This window comes from Megalobrama amblycephala, linkage group LG21 (genome assembly GCF_018812025.1).
Source record: "Megalobrama amblycephala isolate DHTTF-2021 linkage group LG21, ASM1881202v1, whole genome shotgun sequence".
NCBI lineage: Eukaryota > Metazoa > Chordata > Actinopteri > Cypriniformes > Xenocyprididae > Megalobrama > Megalobrama amblycephala.
In genome coordinates, this window is record NC_063064.1 from 24,478,326 (window position 1) to 24,501,301 (window position 22,976).

General features: G+C 37.5%; 1 long non-coding RNA gene across 8 annotated transcripts in view; it reads left to right on the plus strand.

The window, feature by feature from the left end:
* LOC125256820 overlaps positions 1-22,976 on the plus strand; it is a 66,297-nt gene that overhangs the window by 11,158 nt on the left and 32,163 nt on the right. For 6 of the 8 annotated variants that reach the window (XR_007182192.1, XR_007182198.1, XR_007182197.1 and 3 more), the window contains 3 exons: positions 11,578-11,640; positions 15,007-15,121; positions 15,302-15,421. This is a non-coding gene — a long non-coding RNA (uncharacterized LOC125256820). The remainder of the gene's footprint in view (positions 1-11,577; positions 11,641-15,006; positions 15,122-15,301; positions 15,422-22,976) is intronic. The other 2 variants (XR_007182194.1, XR_007182196.1) reach the window with 2 other exon arrangements.

Below are 22,976 nucleotides of genomic sequence, written 5' to 3' on the forward strand. Positions count from 1 at the left end.
ACTTTAAAAATGAAGAGTTGATCATTGTAGCCAATCACAGACATATCTTTTGAGTGCGTAAACACGATGGCCAATCAGGGGTGTTTAAGAATACGCTCAACAGCACTCAAAATTCTAGGGGGCAAATTTTGGTATTGTCACATTTTTAACATTTCAGCATTGACTTGGTACTGAAGTTGGTACTTTTGACAGCCCTAATTCAGAATATTTAAATGCAACAAAACAATATTTCAGCATTATATTTTTTTCATACATAATTCTCATATTTTTTTTTGTATTTGTGATGTTAATTGTATTTAAAATAATTTTTCATGCATTTTAAGGCAAAGATTACTGACACACTTTACCCCACAGCTTCCATTTTGTTAGGGAAAATTATTTTCAAATATTATTATTATTATTTAATAATTCATGGCTAATCTTTAGCTAAATAATTGCTTTATATATTAGCAATTCACCAATATGATTTATATATTTTAGAATTGTAAGTTTGATTTGGCATAAAATAATTTACTCTTCATGTAGAAACTTACGTTGATGTGCATTAATACATTTTCTCATGTGGATCTCTCAGTTACAAGTGATAATATGGGCCTTACTAAATACGTATATGGCCATGTAGCATTGAAGGACAGCAGGCATCATGTGTGCTGAGAGCGAGTCTTTTACTGTATTTTAAAGGTGATTTACTGTATGTCATTTTTTTCAGTGTTAATATTGTTTTCATGTGGAATCAAACAATTTGTAGATGGAGAACCTGCTTGCATTTCCATGTAGAACTTTACCCCTTCACTGTCATCCAGTAGTTGATTGATTGACATGTCCATCATAGACAGGAAATGAAGCGGTGTTAGGTCATGTGACAGAGGTGGTTCAGGAGTACGAGCTCTTGCCTAGTCTCATCTCCCTCCTCCTCTCTGGCCTTCTCAGTCAATTCTCCCGATTGCATGTTGATTTATTAATTTATTTATTTTGCCTACCTTTGTTCTAGTGCTCTCTATGAGATTAGATGAGTTCAGTTGGCACTGCTTTCGCCATCCGTCTAATCTGTGCGCTGTCATACTGACGGAGTGAAAGGGGGTCATTGCTCATACAAGGTTAATCAAGCATTTTCACAGAGCTGTTGTTTCTTCCCTGTAAACTCAAAGAGAGATAGGCCTATGAAGCTGAGCCGTTGATGTCTAAACTGTCACGTTAACGGTATAAGTCTCAGCCTAAAGTGGCGGCTCGCCTCTTTATGGAAACAGACATGCAAATCAGGGCTGTCCACCCTGTTGCCCAACAGAAAATACTCATTGTATGTATGCAATCTGAGAAGGATAATAAATTAGATCACCAATCGGGCTTGACAGTTTGCAAAGTCGCTCTCGGATCAAGGAAAGTTTCCTTTAAGATAGAGGATCGAAAGACTGAAAGATAGAGCAATGGTTTAGAGCAGCCTTTGTAATGAGAGGTCAAATGACACGTACCTATTTTCTCAAAGCAATATTATTCTGGGAAAAGAGGAGGACAGAGGCCAAGATTGAAGTAAATTAGACTTTATATGGACTGACATATTTTGATTTAACAGCCTTTTTCAGCATGGCAGGCTCATTCTTTCTTTTTGACTTCTCTTTATCTCGAACGCCCCGCAATGAAGTTTGTTATTATCTGTAATGTGTTTTTCACTAATACATTGGGATGTTTAATTCGAGCATTGCACAAATTTCAGTGCCCCCCCAAGATCTGAAAACAAATTTGTTTCTTAATGGAATGTACCAGCGCATCTAAATAAAGTGTAATTAATGTAATGTTTGTGGCGCTTGACTTAATAGGAAGACACGCTACATGGGTGGAGAGAGAGCAGCTAAGCAGTCTGAGAGTGGAGTGATGGAACACAGAGCAACATTTTTCCATTTACTGTGGTAGCCACGGGTTATTTCTAAATGCCATTTCTGTGTACTTGAAAGACACTTGTGGAAGGAGACAAGATTCATAGGGTTGTTTCAAATTAAAGTGAGCAGCTTTAAAGCAGCAATCCATAACTTTTTTTGGTTAAAAATGATGCAAAATCAATTTTTGAGCAAGTAAGCTTGTAATAATTTGTTCTAGTCCGAGTGGTACTGGTGGGTTTCCGCCAAAGACTATAGAATAAGAGACGTGCTTTTAGGACTTTGCATGTGCATTAGCGTTTTTTGTCATGATTCGAGCGTTTAGAAACAATATTTATGAGACAGTTGTTTTCAGATTTCATTGGTGATTTCAAATATGAAATTTAATCGAAAGCTTGGCAAACAACTTTAGAGAATTTGATATTTCCCCATTCAAAGAGATAGGAGCTGCACTTGGATGCCCAAGAGGCGTTTCAAAGATGGCCACCGAGTGAAATGATTTGTCTTAAAGGGACTTTGGATTCCGCGTGAAATTCGAGCATGCCGCCTTTCGCCTTTGCGTCATTACGTCACGTCTGTTTACATAAAGAACCAGTCCCAGCTAGTAGGCTGTATGGCATTTGAGGATGCTGCAGGTAGCGGATCATTTATAGCCTTTTCTTACAGCAGCTGGAATCATTTAACTTATCCTTTTGATGGTGAATTGTATGGTATGACAAATTAACGTTAGAGATTAGACTGTACAGAAATTGAAATCTACAGGTAACGCTAATACATTCTAAATACACGTAGTTACACAATGCTGATGTTGTTAACATTACAATTTGAGAACAAAGTATAACAATAATAATAATTTGCATGGTTTGATGTGATTTGAGCTAAGCAGTCGTTAGATTTAATCACCATTGGCAGCGCGATTTATTGATTTACTGTAATGCTTTTTTTCTCAGTTGGTCAGAACAAAAGTGTCAGATTTGTTACTTACTTGTTCAGATGAAATTTTCCGGTGAAAATTCTTATTTTGGTCCAATCCAAGACTACAATCTGTGATTCCGAAGTACAGTATCCACACCAGTGCGGTGATTGACAGCCACACATTCTCTGATTCATCCGCGCTGAGGAGCTGTGCCGATGCACAACCCACGTAAAGACGCAAATAACTGCAATTGCAGGTTTCAAACAGAGATGGCGACAAAGAGGCAAAACTTACGGACTGCAGCTTTAACATAGTTTACATAGGGCAATTAGTATATACTATATATAGTTTAGAGCTATACATATGATGAGGCATTTGCTTCAGTGTAATTTTTAGTCTTGTGATCCTGAGTGGTGTGTCCTCATAATTAAGTTTTAAAACATGATTTTTGCTCATATGTGACATGCCATTAAAGTAGATTTGCTGACATTCTAGTAGCTCAAACAGTAGTGCGTGGTGCTAGCAATGCCAGGGTCATAAGTTCAATTCCCAGAGAAGGCATGATAAAAATGTGTTCATTGAGTGCGCTGTCGCTTTGAATAAAAGCATCTGGCAAATGCACAAATGTAACTGTAAATGTGAATAAAGCGGCTGATGCATTGCTTCATGTAGGGTTGTACTAGACCCTCCACGTATGAGAGGGTCAAATGAAAAACAAAGATTTTGGTCTTATATATATATATATATATATATATATATATATATATATATATATATATATATATATATATATATATATATATACAGTCAAACCAAAATTTATTCAGACACCTTGAACATTTCATTCATTAATACCGTTTATTCACTATAATTAAAAAAAAATAGTAATAAAATATGACAAGATCTCAGAGTTAAACTGTGTCAGAAAAAAATAATCTTAATTATGTCAGATAACACTTAAGCAAATCATGGTCAGGTCAAAGTGTCTGAATAATTTTACTGGTTGTTCACTGTATGAAGAATTTTTGGGTATAATATGTCACAGTTTACTTTATTTTGCTATCCTCACTTACATAAATGAACTATAGTGTCCTGCACACACTAGTAAAAATATATTAAAAAAAATCTCAGAATTGCTTGAATCATTTGGTTTGACTGTATGTTGAATAAATTCCGAATACATTAAATATATAGTATTTTTTAAATATATTTTATGTATTTATTTATTTATTTATTTATCTATCTATCTATCTATCTATCTATCTATCTATCTATCTATCTATCTATCTATTTATCTCTCTCTCTCTCTCTCTCTCTCTCTATATATATATATATATATATATATATATATTTTTTTTTTAATATTTAAATATTTTATTTATTTATTTGTTTGTTGATGGGGTAAAATGTGAAGTTGCCTGAAGTATGAAGTTTATTTATTTATTTATTTTTTGTCAGATGACTAATAAAATTGGTAACCCAGTTTCGGTGGGAACCATGGCAGATGTTGTCAAGCGCCTCTAACAGCGGTAAGAGTTTGAGTGCTCGCTTTTCTTTTAGTTGATATCCGCTCCATCATTCTTTCTTTGCTCTCTTCCTCACTTACTCCTTGTTTGTAATTTTTGTCACTTCCTCTGTCTCTTTCTCATCCCATACTGTGCAGGTATCCTGCGTTCTGAATATAGGGCTGGAGAGAGCAAAACTGGATCAGTCTCTCGGCTGAATGAGGCTGTTAATTAAAAAAATCACTATCAGAATCTCTGCTGGGTTTCCTGCCTCTTTCATTCCCACATTCGATTTCTAGCATTACTGCGTCTGCTTTCATCTTTCCCGGTGCCATCTCTATCCTCTGCTCTTTCTTTGCTCCTTTAAATTTTGTTATTCTCATCTCTCCTTTTTTCAGTCCCTCCCTTCTTGTGTGTATAGCAAAAAAGCAAAAGGGCAACAAAAAGTTAAAGTGAGGGAAAAAACAAAACTCTTTAATATAACTCTCTCTCTCTCTGAATCGTATTTCTCTGGGACTGATGATCTGACAGTCTCAATTACATTTCCTCCGTTCTTTTGAGAGAGTGAGTCACGGCAAAACCGGAGAAGCGGCACGTTGTTCCTCGCCTGCTCTTTAACAGGCTCTCAAAGGGCCTCTAGCCGAGGCTATATTACAAGAACATTTTGCATTTAGCAGTAATGGTCAGATGTACTGAATACATGTGCTTGCGTAGGTCAGCTATTGGACTGAGGATAAAAGAGCGCCCTCGGTTTTTCCAACAGTGTCGATGCGGATCTTTACCTGAACAACAAAGGCAACAGGGACAAAAACAACATTATCTCCTGTGAAAGCGCCAGTCTTAAATGAGCCATTGACTGTTTCGTTGTATAACTTGGTGTCGAGGTGGTCTATCTTGAGGACACTGAGGTTCATAAATGCTCTGTTTGTCAGACGCCTCCCACCCCTCTGCTCGCCCTGGAGCACACAGCCACTTATCGGCCTTTTTTCCCCCCACTGCTCACTCAATCTTTTTCTCTTTTGACTGTTGAGGGGGTCAGTGCAAAATTGAACAAAAATGACCACTCCGTCCGCGCTACGGCGAGTACACAACTGTCCGTGTTAGAATGTCACAGCAGAAGAGTTCTTGTAGCGCGATGAGTCACACTCACAGATCCAGTCCTGAGTGCCGCCTCGTTTTACTCGTGTGGCTTGGCCTGTGCGTGGGGCAGAAAACGGACCCGAAAATGCCTAGGAACGGGCGTGGGTCGGGTCATTAAAACAATAAGCGTTCTCGGCTGAAGAGTGTCCACTCCACGGCCACTCTGATGGTCTTCTCATACCTCCGAGCGCAAAATATCTGCACGTTTCCTGAGGCGTGTGAGTGGAGGTTGAACTAGCCATCATTTAGATGAAAGATCCACTCAGTCACTGTAACCCACGCTTGGCCCTCCTCCTCATCTTCATCATATCAACCAAGGCTAAAGTCCTCATTTACCACGCTGATGTAGATTAGTCCCATCTGAGCGCCTCGCGTGGCGTCGACTGCACATGAGCTTTTAAAATCTTAAATTACGGAGAGAGAATATTAGCGGCGTCCTTATCTGTCAGATTAATCTGGCAGAATCAGATCTGATGTGCCATAATGGTGTATTTATGCCGCAGTGTTCCTTGACCTATTGATGCAAGGATCTTTCTCTGGTTGAATTTTCTTTTGCTCAAAGGGGTTTTTTGTGGCCTGTCTCTTTGAGAGTCCCGTTATTGTGCTCAGGCAAAGATCTATCAGTTTAAATCCCGTAAAGAGTGTTTATATTAGACCGGAGTTAATACAACGGTCTCCTGAAATTTAGGCCAGTGGTGGTTCAATGATCCTTTGACTAGATGGGGGCCGTTTTGTTTATGAAGTAATTATTCAGCTAATATGACGTTTCCATTAGTTTCTGCATGCGTTTATTTATGTGCCTGCTAACTCTTGCTAGCGGCTAAAGCAATTAACCGCACATCTCTGTAGATAAATACAAGCAGAGTACGTAGAGGGGCTTGCAAACAGAATCCATTTATGTACAGGGCAATAATTCATGCACTTATCATGTCTGATTGTTATTTTTTAATCTGCATTTTATTTACATAATTCCAGGCTTGTTTCCCCGGCACGCAGTCACATATGATAAAAATAGTTGCCTCAGTTTTTGGTTATACACTTCTTAAGATTTAATGTCAAAACCATAAACTGCTAGTCTCTCTGTGTTTTTACTTTTTCATCAGCTGCTACTTTGTGTTTGTTGCATGTTGGGTCTGTCTGACATGCCGCTGTTGGGGTTTGTTCAGATAACCGTATCACTCGCTTGTCACAGCGAGAGAGGGGTAGATGGAAAAAAGAAAGAGGAAAAAGGGTCTCTGTGAGGGGCAAAATGATCTTTCTCGCTAAATAAGATTTTTATTTATGAGGAAAGCAACAGGAAATACTAGACAGTTGGCACAATAAAAGCTAACCGAATTTGATCACAACCAATCTTCAAGACAGAGGTTGGGTTTCATTACACTTCCTAGTGCACTGTGATGCCAATAGGTATATTATGAACACAAATTTGTGCACTAGCAAGGTCCTTGATCCACTAAACGTTAGAACACTGATTATTCAATAGTAGCATACTTTCTTACTATTTGTGCCATAACATATGAAGAAATAGTAAGAGTAGTGCTGTGCTATTCTGAATTCAGCCTCTGTGAAATTGCTTGATGAGCACAGTTTCGTCTTTTTGCTGTATGCAAACACATCACCACCTTACCATGTCTTTGTAAATCAGATGTTTTTTTTTTCCTGTCAGATGTTAAATAGACATTTAGAAGATGTGCTTGGTTTAAAATATATGTGAAACTGCTTCTTAAAATATTTGAGATGCTTGTACACAAAGATGAGTCATCAGTATTTTTGCACTAGAAGAGAATACATTTATTCCATTACAAGATTAATTTTTGTCAATGTTTAGGACTATACTAGCATATCGATCACGTCAAAGCACGTCAAATCAGCTTGGATAGAAAGCCACATGATATATTAAATAATTAAGACGTTACTGACAGGTAAATATATAAGCTAACATAGTGCACATATTTAGTGAAATGCTCCCCTCTAGAGTTAATTTCTCTTGTGAACTAACATGCCATGGACACTAAATGACTTGCTTGAGATAAATGTAATGCTACATGAGAGTTTTTATTCTCAAGCTGTTTTATTGATATCTTTCCATGGTTGAAACACTGGTTGAGAGATTACATGTAAACATATCTATGCATAGACCATCTGTTCTTCTTCTTCTGCTTTTTTCCCCCTGTTGTGGCAGTTAGCAAAAAACGTTGCATTACCGCACGCACCCCCTTCTGGATTGGAGTGTGAATCACCTGTGGCCGATTGTATTTGTCGTCTGAATGTTTTCACCGAACCGTGACTTCCGTACCGTGATGGTTCGGAATGAATACATCTACTGTTACACCCCTAATATAAAGTATATATATATATATATATATATATATATATATATATATATATATATATATATATATATATATATATATATATATATATATATATATATGTGTGTGTGTATATATATATATATATATATATATATATATATATAATATATATATATATAATATATATAGGAAAGGAAAGGAAGACGAGTCATTTGCACTAGAAGAGAATACATTTTAACCCCCTGGAGTCTGAGGCTGATTTGGGGCCTGGAGAAGTTTTGACGCCCTGACATTTGTGCTTTTTTCAGTTGTTCATAAACATATTAATGACAAAAGTGTCATTACACTGTATTCAGCACAAACTAGGCTACCATAATATGTGAGGAACATGTATGTACATGTTTGTGTTTTTGAAGGAATAACGTTTATGCGTGGTTATTGAAAAAACAAAAAACAAGTCACTGAAATAAGGCCAAAAAATATTAAATCTGTGTTCACAAGACTTCTGGGTATTGGAGGTTGTAGACTAGAGTTTTTGCTTCAAAATTATGTAAAAATTATGCTGACTACTCTTTCAACATCTTTGGTCAAGAAACACAGTATGCGTGTATGCGTGAATCATCATGAATAATGGGTGATTCTCACCTGAGAAGACAAAAGAATCACATAATAATGACCTGAAATTACTTGCATAATAATGAGCTCTTTCAGTCAGGAAGGCTGTGAAAAAATGTATGCATGTATTGCCTCTGAATTTGCGTCTGAATAGCGCTGGGTCCGTGGGCGTGGCCGCATTAGTGGATAATGAGCTGAATCAAGGACTTCTGACATGGCTCTCTTTTCATACAGATTACATAAACAGAGAATATTTGTTTTCGATTTGACTTACACGATTTAAAACCTGACATTTCAACGTTTTTTTTAGACATAAGTCAAATTTTTTTGTGATTAGTATTCACTAAGTTACAGTTCATTTTCTGAGAACTACCAGATTGGACTTCGTTCAGAGGGAGACGAGAGATCACGCATCATGTTAGTTTTCTTTATTTTACAAAAAGCACAACATTTTGTTTTTACTCTGAGTGTACACAAATAAAAGAAGATATTCCACAGATTAAAATGGTGCATAACTCTTAATTGTATGTGCAACATTGACGGAGTATTTTGAGTCTCTTTAACACTGGTAAGAAAAGAACCGCGGTGGTATCGCCGCCGATACCTCAGACCTCAGAGTGTTAAATATGTATGTCTGCTAAAGATAAATTTTGTCAGTGTTTAGGACCACTAGCATATTGATCACGTCAAAAGCCACAGGATATATTAAATAATTAAAAAATATATAAGCTAATATAGTGTATAAATTTAGTGAAATGCTCCCCTCTAGAGTTAATTTCTCTAGTGAACTAACATGCTGTGGACACTAAATGACTTGCATGAGGTAAATGTAATGCTATGTGAGATATTATTCTCAAGCTGTTTTATCGATGTTTTTCCATAGTTGAAACACTGGTTGAGAGATTACACGTAAACATATCTATGCATAGATCGTCTGTTCTTCTTCTTCTGCTTAGCAAACAGTGTTGCATTACTGCGCGCGCCCCCTTCTGGATTGAAGTGTGGATCGCCTGTGACCGATTGTATTCATCGTCTGTTTGCACTGAACCGTGACGTCCGTACCGTGATGGTTCAGGAGGAATACATGCAAGACAGACCCTTATTTTAGGTCTTCACATACTCTTTCTTTGCCATTTATATCAAACAATCCTCTCATCAAGGACAATGCGTTTTCTTAAAAAAAAAAATCAGGCTGCAGTTTTCTTGTGCAACTTTGAAGTATGATGCAGTGTGTGTGTGTGTGTGTGAAATGGATGCTGCATCCTGTGCTTAAATGTGTGTTGTGTGGTAGTGGGTGCTTTAATCTGGTGGCTCCTGAGAGCCTGGTCTCCAATCTCAACAGCATCTGAGAGTGTGTGAATCATACACACCCTCACACACATCACCATTACCATTAGAGAGCTCTCTCTCTCACACAGACAGAGTATGAACCCTGCCGTGTGTGCCTGTTGAAGATGGATGGAGTTAGAGGGAATGATCCCTGTGTTACCTGTTACCAGGGTGACTGCTGATGCTTTTCTTTCCTCTCTGTGTTTTCCTCTTGAAACACCATTTTCTCTGACAGCATGATTATGTATCGGTCTGTAAAACATTTGCACTATTATTAGACACATGCATTGTGTAACTAAGAGAGATGTGGGAGAAAAGGGGGTGCATATATGTGAAAGAGAAAAGGAAGGCATGTAGGTTGGGTGAAAAAGAAGTTATAAATGAATGAGAGAGAAAGAATAAGTTTGAGATTCAGATATTAAAGTGAGCATGAAATCAGAATTCACCCTAAGCAATTTACCCATACACGTTCCTTGTGTGGTGAGGGATGAGCAGGTTAACCAATAGTTGAGTAGCTATTTGTTTAAATAGGTAATATTGTCGGTATTTGCTAAATTGTGTAGTGTTTTGTTGGCGAAGCTATTTGCTATCTGTATTTGTATCTGTTTGGTTACTGACATTCTTACAAATATCTTCCTTTGTGTTCAGCAGAACAAAGAAATTCCCACAGGTTTGGAACAACTAGAGGTTGAATAAATGATGACAGAATTTTCATTTTTGAGTGAACTATCCCTTTATATTTTTTTAAGTGTGTATGTAAAACTGCTTTTTTAAAGATGTTCATCAGATGTAGGTACACAACAACTGAAGTAAGAAAGACATACGTGTGCTATCTATCCCTCTTAAAAATCATTCAATCGAAACCAATATATACTCTGTATGTAGGACAAAAAGGAACACCATGAAAGAGAGATTCATAGAACTATAATTCTCTGAAAGCGCACTGCAGCGAGACAGAGAGAGATGAGACACGCGTTGCATCCGTGAATACCCATCATGCAAAGATCACAGCATGCGTTTATAAACATGTGGCTTCCTCCTGCTGATGTGCGCAATACTGTTCATTCAGCACGCCTCACGAAACCACGCTGTTAACATGAAACGGAAATGCATATCATTTTTCACGATGAACGCTTAAATGAAACATTTGTCAAATTGAGATCAGAGGCAATATTTTTACAGTAATGAATTATACACTGTTTACTGTATCCCATTAGATTGTCATTAGTGCACATCTATAATCTCCAAACATTACGTTGTGGTAGATCAGCAGCATACAATTATGCCACATAGATTCCAGTCTTGGTACGATTTAACAGCACCGCCAAGCTTCTTAAATCCCAGTGGAATTCATCATGTGCAGGGTTTTCACATCTCATGTGTTGCAAAAAGGCCTCCAAACACTGTCAGCTGAGGTCTTGAGATCAACACACATCAGCTTTAACTGCAGTTGGAAATATAATGGTTAGAGTAAAACTCAAGCATGCACATTTGACAGGCTCCTCGCTGAGGATTCGGGTTATGTAAAGGCTGGCTATTGAACGAGACCATACAGAGACTTCATCCATCAAACTGATGTGAGAGCTGGACTTGTCTAATCACAGTGTTGCACAGCAAATGTCGCATTCTCTGTGACGCCGTGACAGCGGTTTATGCGTCAGTTATCAAGCTCTGCTAAAGGCAGGCTCTTTAAGATCCTCGTTCAGTACACAAAACCTTGCTGTCGTCTTCAAAGTATGCTAACATGTGGTAATGGAGGGGAAAATTCAAGCAAATGTGAAATTCCAATGCATAGAAATACGAAATACAAAAAGCAATGTTCTTGAACATGCATATACAGTACATATACAATGATTTGTATTTCTGCTGTGTTTTTCTGCACATAGGCAGTTGTTCTTTCTGCTGGCTGTGGACTTCTGCTAAGACATGGAGACAGGCAAAAAAACACGGTAAGACATGATCATAGTTGCTTTTAATAATGTTATCATAAATATAGTACTATAATACTTGGAGAAACTTAGTAAAATGTAGTTAAATATGGTTTTAAATAATGTATCATGGAAATATGTAAACATTTCTTCACTGTATATGTAAGCCTATTTTGGTCACAATGGTGAGATACAAAATTATAATTACAAGAAATAAACAGCCTTTATATATTCTTTTATTATTTAGTTATATTTTATTATTTTATTTCTAATATATATATATATATATATATATATATATATATATATATATATATTCGTTGATGCTGAAACTGGCTTCTGTAGTTATAATACAGATTTCTCCAATAATGGACTACAACTGCAGACCAGAGATAAAACTTAATTTAAAATAATGCTGTTAGACATGTTAAATACATGTTTAGAATTGAAAATCCACGACTAGCCTCAGACGTCACACCTACGAACCGCTGGCTGAATGTCTGATGAATATGGCCAAAGACTATAGAATAACACAAGATGTGTCACTTGTATTGTTTTGAATGGGAGAAAGTGTAACGCGCCATATGGCGGAATAAGTCCCGCCTTCTAAATAAGAGCCAATCGCCGACTGGTGAAGTCATCGCGTCACTTCAGCGGCCGTTAGAATCACCGGTTTCTATAGAAACAGTCAGACGCTCGCCTCCGAAGAGACGCGCATTTAGGTCTGCGCATGAGCATTAGCTTGATCCAGCCTGAAAAATAGTTTTTTTTGCCATGATTCGAGCGTTTAGAAACTACATTTATGAGTCGGTTGTTGTTAGATTTCATTGGTGATTTCAAATATGAAATTTAATCGTAAGGTTGGCGAACAGTTTTGGAGAATTTGATGTTTCCCCATTCAAAGAGATTGCATGATGCCCAGGATGCCCGAGAGGCATTTCAAAGATGGCCGCCGAGTGAAATGACTTGTCTTAAAGGGACTTTGAAATGGCACACTTAACTGGAAACACTTCAGGATTTTCGAAGTCGTCATCTGGTTTGGTTGAATTCTACAGGATCTAAGTTCTTTAATGGCCCGCCTGGAAACAAATGCCTTTTGCCTTTTGAAAGCCATCATGTTTACAGCTGTGACAAAGAGTGCTTACCAGGATCTTGGGCGGTCCTTGGCCAATGAAAGCTGCAGACCTTCCAGACCTTCTGCCGTCAGTCTAAAGGTCTGGCTACGTGAGACTAAGGTGACACTAACTTTATCACCATTAAGTTCCGAATGTGTAAACGTAATTTCGTCACAGCAGAGCTCGAACACAATATGTTGGTGTGAACCCACCTGCTCAGATGACAGCGTATATAAATCAGAGTTTACACCGCAGATTGACTCTCCACCTTTCCAACTCTGATTTTATTGCATCTTTGGCTTCGTGACACTAGTTTCCAAACACGTTTATCTCAATTCAAAATCATCTGGAACTGTTCGTTGGTGTGACAAAACTTGCTGAACTAGCCATTGAAGGATCATCAGGGAAAGATTATAAACTGTTTAAACAAAAACAATTGGCACACATCGTTTTTTTTTTTTTTCCCCTGTTACCCGGCGTTCTGTTCACTTATATAGTGTACAAATGTTGTGTGCATATCTGATTACATCCAGTGTATTTTAATATTATCTGTATACTATATGTATTTTGAATTACCTTTTATTTTTAAGTCTGTTCTTGGTTAAGTTTTACTAATTTTCTTATGTGCTTTAGTCATTTTTTATTACTTTCTTAAAGTGTTAGTTCACCCAAAAATGAAAATTCTGTCATTAATTACTCACCCTCATGTCGTTCCACACCCGTAAGACCTTCGTTCATCTTCAGAACACAAATGAAGATATTTTTGATAAAATCCAATGGCTCAGTGAGGCCTTCATTGCCAGCAAGATAATTAACACTTTCAGATGCCCAGAAAGCTACTAAAGACACATTTAAAACAGTTCATGTGACTACAGTGGTTCAACCTTAATGTTATGAAGTGACGAGAATACTTTTTGTGTGCCAAAAAAACAAAATTACGACTTTATTCAACAATATCTAGTGATTTCAAAACACTGCTTCATGAAGCTTCGAAGCTTTACGAATCTTTGCTCCGAACCACTGATTTGAAACAAAAGATTCATAAATCGCAGTGTTTTGAAATCGCCCATCACTAGATATTGTTGAATAAAGTCGTTATTTTGTTTTTTTGGTGCACAAAAAGTATTCTCATAGCTTTATAATATTAAGGTTGAACCACTGTAATCACATGAACTGTTTGTCTTTAGTAGCTTTCTGGGCATCTGAGAGTGTTAATTATCTTCCTGGCAATGGAGGCCTCGCTGAGCCATCGGATTTTATCAAAAATATCTAAGTGTTCCGAAGATGAACAAAGGTCTTACGGGTGTGGAATTTTGTTTCATATTTCATTAGGGCTGGGCGATATATCGCATGCGATTCTCACGCGCATTTCGTCAGTAAAGCCGGTTCCCTGATTACCGCTAAATCGCCATCACCTGCTTTCAAATGGAGCGCCTTTTAATAGACAGAGCCGTAGTTCACGGACAAGCCACGCAAAATCGCGTTCAGTATCGAAGATGAATCGACTTCGATAATGAACCCGATTTTGCGTGGCTTGTCCGTGAACTACGGCTCTGTCTATTAAATGCCGCTCCATTTGAAAGCAGGTGATGGCGATTTAGCGGTAATCAGGGAACCGGCTTTACTGACGAAATGCACGTGAGAATTGCATGCGATATATCGCCCAGCCCTATATTTCATTTTTAGTAAGGTAGAAATTATATTGGTTATGAGTTAACATTTGGTATGTTCTTAGGGCATGTCTAACAAACTCATGAAATACTGCGTCCTTCAAACGATGACAATTTCCCACTAGCACTTGATTTAGCAACATTACATTTAACAAGGTTAAGTGACAAACGTGAGCCTTTCTGAAATTTCAAATGCCCCCTTAAGTAACTCATCCTTTCCCTGACTCTGAATATGATCAAACTGTTTTGTTAGAAAAAAAATGTCCAATTGAGAATACTAACCATTAGAAGTGTAATTTAGTCAATGACAAGACCTAAAATATATCCAGGAAACAATTAAAATACAGACTATCACACCATCCGTCTACCACAGAGTCCCGTCGCACCAGGTGAATTTATTTTTATTTTGGTTTTTGTTTGGCTGTCGACATTTTCTAATTTATATCACTCCTCTGATGTATAGCTTCATTCAGCATTCAGAGAAAAATGAATGTTGTGGGCTTTCATGCATACAACTTTCAATTATTCATGCATTTTGCATAACAAGCACTTTACTGTCATTGGCTGAACTTGACACTTTTTTGATTGGTGTTTTTGTGCAGGCTTTCACAGTGAATGACAATACGCTAGCAGGCTGACTTGCTCATCTGTGTGTATTGCTATTATGAGGCAGTCTGTAATATACATACATTATATGCTACATTACTTTGAATGCAGGTTGGTTTTTATCTAATTTTCCCTCCCGTAATGGCTTCTGTGGCCACTAATAAGAAAACATAATACTTATTAGTGCAATTTAAAGTTTCAAAGTTGAAAGGCACACAAAGACTGTACGTGTGTGTATTTGAAATTTCAATGCTAACACTGTCTCTTATTGTCTTTTGCACATAATTACAGACTAATATTTGCCTGACTTGCCCTAAGAATCGGCATACGGCGCCGGAATTGCAGTGCGCCTGAATAGCAACGCTTTACACTTCAGGGGAATCGCATTATGAGAGCAGCCATTGTCCTCAGGTGGGCATCAGTGGTTTAAATTCAACCATCAATCATGTGTGAAAGGCAAACCCACTCAACACATACCTGAAATACAAGATCACAAAAACATTTCTCAGAAAAGTTAAATGAAATCCCATGCTTAAACAAAAAAAGGCATATGTAATTGTTGAGCATCTGTTATCTGAGGTCAAACAAGATATGTATCTCTCAGAGAAAAAAGTTATCAATTAATGCGAGTCTCGCAGTGGGTGTAACTACACTCATTGCTTTGATAAATCTGTGCTTTCTTGTGGAACCTTTAACACACGGTCCCCTTTCTCGTTACACACTTTTTGTCCTTTATCTCTGTTTGTACGAACCATGACTCACAAATAAGGTTTACTGAAAAAAATGCAATGAGATGTTCCTATAAGATATCTTTTTTTAATTAATAGGGTATAATAAGACAGTTAATTGCCAGCCGCTCTCTGGGATTGTTTCTAGATAAAATAAAAGGTCTAATGAATTTGATCTTATTACGTGATGAAAAAGTCCCCCCCTCTACGCTCTTACTCTTCTGTTTTTGGTGTCCTTGACACCGTCTGCTGCTTTTAATCTCCAATTGCCCTCTCTTAAAGAGACAGTTCACCCAAAAATGAAAATTCTGTTCTGTCATTTCAAACCAGTTTTTTCTTAATTCCCTAAACCAAAAATAACCAGGATGTTAAAGTAGAACTAAGGCCGTGTGTCCACCAAAGCTTTTTTAGCCAGCTGAAAACGCTAGGCGCTCTGCTTAAAACGCCTATCTGTGAGCGCTTGAGAGCGCTTCTGCAGCACAGCGTTTTTTTCCGTTAAGACGCTTTGTTGCTATGATACGGAATATCCGCGGCACTGTTACTTTTAACTGATTTTGCAGGTAATTTGTTTCAGACTAAAAATGTTAACACAATGTAGAATTACTTGCTATGTATGTTCGGAGACCAGCAATATTAATTTCTCATCCATTTTGTTTCGTTCTCTGTTTGTTGATGTCGCTGTACAGCAAGAATGTTGTGACAGTTGGCCGGTGTAGTATTTGTCCCGCCCCTCCTCCATTCTGATTGGACGGCTGGCTAAAAAGTGACAGTGATGAGTGCAGCGTTTTACTCAAAGTTGAACATTCTTCAACTCGAGGCGACCAGTAAAAAACGCCCAGCTCTCAGCGCTTGAGCGTGAAAAAGACGCTCAGCGCCTCGTTACACTCGTTAAAAAACACGCCGTTCCCATTGAAAACAATTGAAAAAGTATGCTAGCAGCTGGAAAAAACGCTTTGGTGGACACACGGCCTAAGTAACTTTTTTATACCTTCATAAATAGTTTTCTAAGTCCTTACGATGGTTAATTGACTTGTAGTGGTGTGTTTGAGGCGAGCACTAACCCCCTCTGGCACGTCTACGCCAAAAAACAGCACTTGCAAGTTGAGCTTCGCCGACCCGACACAATCTCGCCTCATGTTCACGTTCACGCGAGAGTGACAAAATGCTTTACGGTAATTCAAAAACAATGTATATATTATGACTTTATAAGACAATTTCGAAAATTACCCACCTCCATCAAGTGTATTGTATTTGCAAATTACCCACCTCCTCTTTCTTGTACTGTATTTGCAAAACTACTGCACTGGTGAGCGTTGAAGTCGTTGTAGTCCAGAGCTGCGCTTGGAGTATTTACAACAGTGTGATTCACTGAAGGAACCTGTAAGGGGGAGCTTAGCAAATCTTACCGAGTTCCGCTTTAATGCATGCTGCTCTTTTCCCTACAATGAAAATGAGTGGTGACCAGGTGCACCATAACTCTCAAATCCAGAATTGTTAACTAAAACTAAAACAAAACTAAAATGATTTTTTGTTAATTGAAATAAAGCTGAAATAAAATAAAAGTATTACATGCAAAAAACCTTAAAAAAAAATAAAAAAATGGCTACAAGATTAAAAAAAAAAAAAAAAAAAAAAGATCTAAAAACCATACTACAGAATTTCTTAAAGGGATAGTTCCCCCCAAAACGAAAATTGTGTCATCATTTACTCACCCTCAAGTTGTTCCAAACCTGTATCATTTTTTTTTTTTAAAATGCTACAGATGCTACAGATGCTCTTTCCTTTTTGGATGTCTGACAAGTTGCCATTTCCAAAACCACTTGTACTGATATACAAACTAGAGAATATACCATCCAATCCTTGTAGTGTATATATAAGACAAATGGAAGCATCGTGTTGTGTTGTGTTGTGTTTGAGACTCATGAGAACCAATCATGTTTTGCATTGTTAATGTCAAACCTAACTTGGCACATCATGCGCCATTTCTGAACGTGAATGAACAACTTAAATTAAACAACAGTAAATTGCAGTTTAGTATAAATTCAGAAGACTTGGAATATAGTGCAATAATTAAGTATGGACCATTTTTATGGTGGTTTTTTTTGTCATTTTTGAACATTTGCAGTCCTTGTCAAGCTCTTTCACTTTCATTACATAGAAAACAGAAGTGTGAACATTGTCTCTGTTTGTGTTCATACATGTTTGAAACAACATAAGGGTGACTAAATAATGAAACATTTTTCATTTTGAGTGAACTACTTCTTTAAAGGCCCTGAAACACCAAGCTGAAGGTCGGCTGTCGGCCCATGTTAGGCCATCGTTGAGCGTCAGCCGGCCCAGTTTTTGTAGAGTGTTCCGCACCGTCGGCACTAGTCGGACCCCGTCGGGAGATTTTTGGCCGATTGAGCATGTTACATCGGCGTCCGCCGGCATCGCCACCGTCGGTGAGAGAGAGAACTCTGATTGGCTGTTCAGCTTAGTAAATGAGAATAAAAGCATGAGAATAAAAGCAAAAGTGATGAAAGTGAGCAAAGAAGTCAGGACGGCACAGACAGAAGTCTGTTATAATTTATGCCATCTTACCTGAGCATTCCAATGCACAAATATTTTCATAAAAAACATGAGCCTCCTGGAATGAAGTACCATAAGTGACCTGCATGATTGGTATTCAAGATGGTAAGCAAGCATTGGTTTGTTTACGGTTTGTATATCTGCAGTCCTAGTTTTGGTTTCTCTTTATGAATGACAAAATATAGAATATTGATACCTGCTGATATAGAAAAACTGGGCCGGCTGACGCTCAATGATGGCCTAACATGGGCCGACAGCCGACCTTCAGCTTGGTGTTTCAGGGCCTTTGAAGAAGTAGTTCACTCAATATGAAAAATGTTTCATTATCTACTCACCCTTATGTTGTTTCAAACATGTATGAACCTCATGTAGGCACACGTGCTAGTTGACAGTCACCTGTAGTCTTTGTGGTGTGTTCAAGAGCAGCAATCAATGCAAGGCAACAACACATTCAGCTTTTGTCAACACTGTGTGTGTCACGGCCTTTAACCTTTACTCACCTCTTGTCTCTTGTTTAGTCACTTCTTTGTCTTTTATTTTTGTTCTTTTACCCATGATGTCATTTATCTAGTCCTTTCTCTCTTTCTCTTTCTCTTTCTCTTTCTCTTTCTCTTTCTCTTTCTCTTTCTCTTTCTCTTTCTCTCCATTGTTTGACCAATCTCAGAAAAAAAGGTCCATGTCAGAGACTGCGGTTTTGCTGTAATTCCACTGGTGGCTTTGCAGAGGGCCATTTTAACGAGAGCTCAGGGAACTGTGGTAACAGGGAAGTGGCTGTCACCATCTTTTTGTGTCTCTTGCCTTTGCAAGAAAGAGACAAAAAAAGAGAGAAAGTGTGAGAATCTAAGGCAGTCTTACATTTAAAGTTTCTTTTTTTTTTTTTCAACGTTTCTGCTCGATAACTAGAAAAAAAAGTAGACCACACAAGTGGCCCTTCCCCGCTGTTGTTAATGAATGCATGTCTTCAAACGCATAACTAGAGAGAACTGGAAACCCAGGCTGCTCTAAACCAGTCAAGCTGATCTTGCAGTTTAAGGGGAAAGAAAAAGAAACACATCTATGGTTCAAAGTCTGAGGTAAATGATTAATTCATGGTCATCGTCCGGAATATGTGGAACAGTGGCGGCGATCAAAACGTCTCAGCTATATGAGATGTGGGTCGTTTAGGGGAAGATCAATGACTTATATAGGTCATAATAGGGTATTACCAGGCCCACACTTAAAAATAAAGGTTCCAAAAGTGAGTTTTCGCAGCAATGTCATAGAACCATTTTTGGTTCCGCAAAGAACCTTTCAGTGAAGAGTTCCTAAAAGAACCATTTCTTGGGGTGAAGAACATTTTATAATCTAAAGAAACTTTTTTCAACTCTAAAGAACATTTTGTTTAATGCAAAGGTTCAATCAATGTTAAAGGTTCTTCATGGAACCATCAATGCCAGTAAAGAACCTTTATTATTAAGAGTGTGGAATCTTCTCTGCAGGAAAGTTCACAAAATTCTACAAATCCCCAATCCCTTGCATGTTCGATTATTAAATATTTAAGTTAATTTGATCAACTGTATAACAATGTTGTACTCTCAGCTCCATTTAACAGATTTAACATGGTTTAAATCCATTCCACAGAATTTCAGATTTTCCTCAGCCGATTGATCTTTGCCCAGTTATCATAAATCTCAGATTTAGATGATTGCAAAAGCTTTTTGCTCAACATTTGTCTAATATATGTGTAATCATCTCATATATGAAAGTGAGGGAGAAAAGTGGACTTATAGGGAAAGTAGAGGAACAGAGTGATAGACAAATAAAGGGACAAGTAGACAGTAGGAGATATGGCAGAGAGGCAGCCTGGACCACAGGTACCTGTTAATAATTCACACTGGCTTTGTGTTTCACTGATGTGAAGCAAGACACTTCCAAAAGTCACTATATGCCACTTGCCTGGCAAGGCCAGACTGATATATCTTCTACAAGATATATCAGTCTGGTCAGTCCGCCCTCTGTCGCGATTCGAGTCAACTCCAATCAGATTAGTTTATTTCAGTGACGCAAACAGCATCATTCTAGTGCGGCGAAAGTCCCTTCAATATCAACAAAGATTGCGCACGGGAGACCCGAGAGTTTGTTCTATTCAGCCGTGAATTCAGTTTTAAATGACCAAAAACACATTAATTATTTACTTTTCGCCGTTGACTCTCTTGTCGCTTTGCTAATGTCATATCCGCCCTTCTCTGATTGGTTTACTCCACTTCCTGTTTGCTCGGATTTGCTCCGCCCTAGAAATCGAATTGATTCAATGGCCGACCAGACTCATCCGCTGGTACAGTGGTGAGGCTGGATTTTCCAGGCCAATAAGCCACAATCCTTAACTCATTGGAAAAAAAAAAAAAAAGTTTTTTTTATCAGCCATCTTAGGCTTTTTGAGAAAAAAATCCTTTTAGGTATTATGCAAAATTAAACTGTACTAAAACCAAAGCAAATTATTTAAAATTTGTTCAAATTTAGTACTTAATAATTTGATATTAATTTAATAATTTAATATTTAATTCATATGATAATGAATTATATTTGATATTTATTTTTTCCGCATAATTTGCTCCATGCAAGATTTCAACAATTATAGTTGGAAAATAAAACTAATCCTCATATCTAGCTAAGCATTTGCTTTCAGAAAAAAGCTTACGTTTTCCCACCTTCCATGAGGTACTGCTGTATAGTAGCCTCATGAAGGTAATACAAGATCAGATTGACAGTTTCAATGCTGATGACCTGGGTGTCTTGAAGAAAACTGACCCCAGACCAGGATTTATTATTGTTTTGAGGTTTGAAAGCTGTATATGGGCACAACCCAGAAGCACCCAATACTGTGCTGTCATTTAACCTTCCATAAAGCATCCTGCCTCATATATATAATTACATTTATTTTTGGATGTTATTGACAATTTAATCTATAAGTACTGCCCCATGCTGTGCAGTGTGTAGTAGCGTGTGTTGTATTTTAGTGTGTGTGTATGCCTCACTACGCTTGAAATAATTCAAAACCGCAACTCTCTCTTAATGTCAGAGCAGTGAGTCTAAATCAATGGCGTCCATTTCTGTTCCAGACCTCATCTGCACCAACATGGAAATCGATTGATCTGAACCTTTCTCTGCAAAGGCCTGCCGTCTTTTCCTCTCACGAATCTGTCCATTGTGTTGAAATTGCGTTTTGCGATTCAAAGCCGATTCCTCGGCAACAGCAGCAAGAGCATCAAATGCTCTCTCTCTCTTCCAGCCCTACGATAACATTCAATCTTCGATGCTGATCCTGAATAAATGTCAGTTGTTATCTGCTATTTGTCTTTTTAAACCAGGTCCGTTCCCCTCTCAACCTACCTCTTCAGGTCATGAAGCTTTGAGTACAGACAAATCTGCATAAATATTTGATCTGCTCCATCATTTTGAGTTTTATGCATGAAATGAAAAGGGGGTGAATAAAAAGCCTTTGTTTTCTAATTATAGACCTTTAATTATGTATCTAGTAAAAACCACTGGTGTGATATAATCATTTAAATAATGACTCATATGACTTGTTTTTGAGAAAATGACCTTTATTTTTTTTTATGATATTTTTTTGACAGAATTAGGAGATTTACTCAAACACACATTAAATAGTTTATACATAAATAATTAATGCATTTATAATTTACATTTTTACCAATAGTCTGTTCTTTTCTAGAAATCTTTTTTTTTTTTAATTTAACATGCTATAGTCATTGAATGATTGAAGTCAGGTGACATGATTCACAAGCTGATTGCTGTTGAAACATTGACTGAGCGATTAGAGATGATACATTTCACTTTTAACATCTTTTGCTGTTCATGTTTGTTTTGTGCTATAACTAGGAGGAAGCAATAATCGCTCGAACTGCAATAGTTTCACCTATCCATCACACCACATTAAAGTGCGTTTTTTGAAATTTGTCATAAAACTGACATAACTAGAAGGCTGACACCTCGTTTTATCAAAATGTACATAATACAAAATAATTTAAATGTAAGTTTATGTAACAACATCATTGCAATTTATGACTCAAACTAATAGTGCACTAATTTGCAACCCTGGTCCAATATGTACCAATATTTCAACAAATTGATGGAAATATATGGAATATTAAAGGTGCAATAGGTGATTCTCTACAGAAACATTTTTTTGTGTGTGTTACACTGGTTGAAATTCTCCTCATATCCTCATAGCAATCACTATGTTAATTGGTCTAAATGTATTTTTTTATAAATATATATGGCCTGTGGAAAGCGTAGGACCCTAAAATGTTCATCCAATCTTTATATTCGGTCTGAATTAAATAATACATGTCATCAGTTTATACAAGGCCTCAGTCACGGAGCACCGGAAACAAACAGCAGCCATCTTTTACAGTTCCTACTGAATCAAAACAACGAGCTTATGCTGCGTTCATGCCATAACTACTGTAATTAAGAGATGGAAACCCATGATGTTCTAACCGGAGCTGCTCACGTCCTCAGACTCGGAATTATGCGTTTTCACGTCAAGGGTATCAACACCAAAATGAATCTGCAGCAGTCAGGTACAAGCTCTAAAAGTTGTTTATGTTCATTATTATTGTAATGTTATGTGCTTTGAATAGTTTAATGGCATCTCCTATGACGCT